Source organism: Phaseolus vulgaris, chromosome 5 (assembly GCF_000499845.2).
Source record: "Phaseolus vulgaris cultivar G19833 chromosome 5, P. vulgaris v2.0, whole genome shotgun sequence".
Classification (NCBI taxonomy): domain Eukaryota; kingdom Viridiplantae; phylum Streptophyta; class Magnoliopsida; order Fabales; family Fabaceae; genus Phaseolus; species Phaseolus vulgaris.
In genome coordinates this window covers 10,993,286-10,998,563 of record NC_023755.2, presented here as the reverse complement: position 1 = coordinate 10,998,563, position 5,278 = coordinate 10,993,286, and the positions used below count along the sequence as shown (strand labels likewise).

The following is a 5,278-nucleotide window of genomic DNA, read 5'->3' as shown; positions in this document are numbered from 1 at the left end:
GAAAGAAGAACAAGAATTAAAACTGGACAGAATTAAGAAACTAGCTATTGAACCGAAAAGAAACAAAGAACAAAGCTGGAAAACAGAATGTAAACGATAGAAAATGAAGGAAACACATTAGGAAATGAAACTACCGAATGGAAAATTGAAGAAAGGAAAGAAGACACTTATATGAAGATGCTTGCTGGATTTTGAGGATTGGAAGAAGCCATTCACGCCACTTGGAACCTTGAACCAAGATAAGTGATGGAGTGCCACCACTTGAAGCTCACCATAGCTCACAAGATAAGGCAAAGAAGAGGAAGACTCAAAACTCACAAATTCTCTCCCAAATTGAGTATAGTCTCTCTACTATAAAATTCCAATCTGAATTGTGAAGGACCTAAGCCCTCCTTTTATAGGAGTAAGGGCTGGTCATTTACATAGCTTATTCCCTAAGCTACCCAAAAAACTCCTAAGATCACACCCCCCTTACTAAGCTCACTCCCCAAGCTTCTAGAATTTGCTAAACTAAAGCCTAAAGATGCTTTTAGAAAAGAGGTGTCTCATGTTTCCCTCTAAGCACCTTTCTAAACATTATTCTATATTATTACAATTTAAAAGAAACTATAAAGAGAGATATTTAATATGAAGCCTATTATTTGAGAGTTTGTAGACTTCTTTATCTTTAGGCTTGATCTTCTCTTTGACTTCTTTTAATTTGTGAGAAGACTAGAAGGAAGAACTTCAAATGTGTAGGTGAAAATCCTCTTCCTTCATTAATAAAGTCCTCTCCTAGTGGATATCCATCACAGAATCCCTATTCAGCACCTTGATCAATCTCTCAACTCTTTAGCAATCTCAGAATGCTTCGAAAAACTTCTTAGATGATAAACTTTGTTTCAAGATTCTTAATATATCAAAACTGTTTTTCAGAATATATCTAAGAATATAGTTTGTTATCAAATCTTAACAAACTCTTAATTGCATTTAAAATAGATTGGTCAAAGCATTTAATGACTGGAGCGTATTCAGTTAAAGCATTTAAAGCTCAGTCAAAGAAAACAGTTTTTCTGTTATGGTTTTAAAACAAACAATCAATTGTTTCATTGAATCAATCGGTTGTTTTGTTACTTAACAAAATACACCATTCAAAAACAGTTTTCAAACTTTCTCAAAACACCTAAGTGTAAACAATCGGTTGTTTCGACAAAACAATCGGTTGTTTCAACTTAGTTTGAAAATCATTTTGCTTTGTTAAAATTGAGATGCTAATTGCTTTGAGATTTAATCTAAGTGTTGGTTACAACATTGAACTACCCCAGAACAAGGCTGAAACCAGCACAGCAGCATCAAGCAAAGCAGAGGCTTCATCATCCTTCAAAGGATTTGGATTCTTCAAAACATTGAACTCCACTTGGTTCAACAAAAATATCTTATAGATTCTACAATCCATAATATATTTTTTTAAATATAATGGATTGTGGAATCCAAATTCTACAATTCAAAATATATATTTTTTAAAACATAATTTTAAATTATAGATCCATAAAATATTTTTTGAATCCAAAAAATCTCTTTGGAATTCTATAATCCATAATGCATTTTTTTTTAAATATAATATGGATTATAGAATCCAAATTCTACCATTCAATATATATATATATTTTTAAAATATAATTTGAATAGTAGAATCTAAGATATTTTTTGGTCGAAAAATATTTTTTTAATTTTACAATGCATAATGTGTTTTTTTTATATATATATATAATCTGAATTGTAGAATTCAAAAAATATTTTTAGTTTTGAGATTCTACAATCTGAAATGTTTTTCAAAAGCTATTTTTTCATATCAGAAAAATCTTTCAAATTCTACAAAATATATTTTAAAGGATTAAATTATTTTCTCGCTTGACATATGGGATGAATATGGGAACAGAGTTTTTGGGCTAACGTATATTTTATCCATTGGGCCACGTGTGTCCAAGAGATACTTTTGGGCATTGTTATTGGCACCTACAATTGCTATTTAAACTTCCAACTTCTCAAATTTATTTTTTAGAAAAATATCGGTGATAGATGTTTCATCCACACAACTGAAAACAGTGTTCAAAGTGTTAGATTTTTCTAGAGAAACATTAAGTTTCCCTTTCATTTTTTTTGAAAAACAATAATATAACAGAAACAAGTTTTTACTGGTTGATAAAAAAAAGTTTTTACAGTGTTATTTAAAAAAATAGTAACTCAGAAAAAAAGCAAGTGTTGTGTTGATTTGTTTTAAACTTAATGTAACAAAACTTATTTTTGCCGTGTTAAATTTTTTGAAATAATAGTATAATAAAAATAAGTTTTTGCTGTCGTGAATTTAATCTTTACTGAGATATTTTTAACCGAATATTCGATAATATTTCAATTGAATGATATATGTGAGTTTTATTGTATCATCTCAATTGTTAGATTGACTATTTATTATTAGATAAAAAATTATAACTGATAGTTATAATAAAAAAAAATATTTAAGAGTGTCACAACATAAACATCACAAATTTGTGATTTGATTGTGAGCTTCACCAATAGTAAAAGATAATTAATGTCACCCTTAACATTATAGATATGTATTTTGTATTTTGTTGATGGGAAAGTGTTTTGTCATCCAATAATACATAGCCATTCACAGATAAACCCTTCCCCTTTTTTTTATCTTATTTATCTTATGTTCTCTTTATCACCAATACATATATTTAAGTTTAATATTAATCATGGTTGTGGGGAATTGAGTAAATTGTGAATTTATGTAAACACTTTCAGTTTGATTGTTACAATTTTACAATTAAAAGAACTTCAAGAAAATAAAGATAAAATTTTAGGATCTTTAAAAAAAGTTAACTTAATGATAAGAGATACAAATAAATATTTTTAGACTCAAACTAAGTATTTAAAATTTATTATATGCCAAATTTGAAGGCATAAAATTGGCACTCAAAACAAAAAGTTAATCATCTATTAGTTATCTTAAACATATTTAAGCACAATTAATTTTTTTTTAAAATATTTAGGTATAATGATAATAATAATAATATGACATCAATGAGTATGATCTCAAAAATATTTATTTTAGTTCCTATCAACATTTTGTTCTCTTTCTCTTTCTTTTGTTTCAATTTTTTTTGTCATTAACTTCTCTAGCTTGTTAAAAAATATTTTGAATGTTCTATTATTTTACACTCTTTGCATCCATTAATTCTTTAAAGGTTAATAAGAATTAAATAATGGAATTACCACTACAAGAAAAATTGGTTTTAACGGGGTTTATTTTACATTACCTAGGGTTAAAACCTCCATTAAGTCATTTACCCAGGGTTGCAATTTCCCTCGCTAAATCATCCATGGGGAACGTGTTCCTCGAGGTTTTTTTAAACCTCAGGAAAAGCCTTTCAGAACCCCTGTTAAATACCAAGAGTTTAAGAACCTCCATAAAATACCATAGGTTTCAAAACCTCCGTAAAATACCACGGGTTTCAAAACCTCCGTAAAATACCACGGGTTTCAAAACCTCCATAAAATACCATAAGTTTTAGAACCTCTGTAAAATATCATGGGTTTCAAAACCTTCGTAAAATATCATAGGTTTCAAAACCTCCGTAAAATATTTCAAAACCTCCGTAAAATACCATAGCACTACAACAATTATTGCTTTAGGCAACAACATAAAACCGTGGTCTAAAGCTTTAAAACCGTGGCCTAAACTTTAGGCAACGGTTTTTTAGCCGTGGTCCAAGTGAGCGTGGCTGTTTGTATTAGGCCACAGTTTTTTATAAAAACAACATTTTTAAAACCGTTGCCTAAAATCTTTATAGCAACCACAATTTTAAAAGCGTTGCTTAAAGTATTGACAAAAACAATATATTTTTTTAAGTTTAGAAGAATTACTCATGTAAAAGTTCATGATAGAAATAATAAGTATTGAAGGATAATGCGTATTAAAATAAAAGTGATCCAACAAAAAATCTCATAAATGTGTTCAAACTACATAATCAAAAAATTTAATGATAACAATCAAGTCTTCAAAATTAAAACTACAAACTAAATTAAAAAAACATAATATATTGTTTCTTTACTACATATCAATAAGTTTATTCTTCTTCAAGATTGTTTTCATAATCTTCATTGCCTTCAACTGCAAAAAATACATAAATATATATAGATTAAATCTAATTCAAACAAAATATTTACGCATAAATTTCTCTATAAAGATATCTCTCAAATTTCACAGTTGACCTCGACAGCAAAACTCCCCCAGCTGTTTTATCTGATAGCTCTTCCATACGAATAAGAACATCCGCCTGAGGCACAACCTTAGTAGGTTCCCATTTGTTTGCAATTGCATTGATCTTCAGAGAGCTCCACTGCGAAAATGAGGGTCTATTGTAAGAGAAAGAAATGGCATTGGTTTTGTGTAGGAAGGGAGTTGGTAGGGTGAGAAACGTTGATGCCATGGATAAGAGACAAGAGACCACACAGCAGTTCAAAACAACAAATAATTTCATTTAAAAAAAAAAATAAGACATATTTCTTAGACAGAATAAATGAGATAATTGCTACTTGTATGCAATCTCACTTGTTGTGATCCTTAATCTGAAGTTGTGATTCTAATAAATGTTGCATAAGCCGCTAGCATTGGGTACTGAGTTGGTACTCCAAAGGCAGCCACTGCTGGAGCAAGAGCAGCTCAAACAGACCCAACATGCATGTTCCTGTTCCTCCACTTGCCTATATCTCTTCAAATTTAAATACCTCTGCATCATTAGGGACATAGATTTGCTTAGGACATCAAAACAAGTTCAACAGTATACCACTTCAATAGACCAACTATTGCAGCCCTTTGTTTACTCCTACCATCTTTGGTTAGAACAATTACAATTGAAATACTTACATGAGCATATCTTGAGAGAGCAATTCTTTGATTTAACCATTGGACCGATGCAGCACAGCGTTGCATTACTACTTTACCAGTAGTTTGTTGCCATCCAAGAATCTAAACAATGCCAAAATTAAATATATTATAAGGAATACTCAGGCATGGAAAATCATCCAGAGCTCGGATGCCCAATTTTACTAATTGAACATTTGGGCATTCAATGACAACAACCACCATGGTAGTTGAATCGAGATACAAGTAGTGTATCGGAGAGCTGATTTTTTGAATCGTGTATCGTTTCGTATCGTGAATCGTAAGATTCATAAACATTAAAAAATATAACATATAATTAAATATATAAGATATGTAGAAATGCAAAGA

At 29.9% G+C, this 5,278-nt stretch overlaps 1 long non-coding RNA gene across 1 annotated transcript; it reads right to left on the bottom strand.

Annotated features, from left to right (window-relative positions):
• Window positions 1-4,251: 4,251 nt before the first annotated feature.
• LOC137835133 (uncharacterized) lies at window positions 4,252-5,003 on the bottom strand. Its single transcript, XR_011085019.1, has 3 exons — window positions 4,913-5,003; window positions 4,598-4,755; window positions 4,252-4,385 (listed from the first exon to the last, which is right to left on the bottom strand). It is a non-coding gene; the product is annotated as an uncharacterized lncRNA (long non-coding RNA).
• Between the last annotated feature and the right edge of the window lie 275 nt (window positions 5,004-5,278).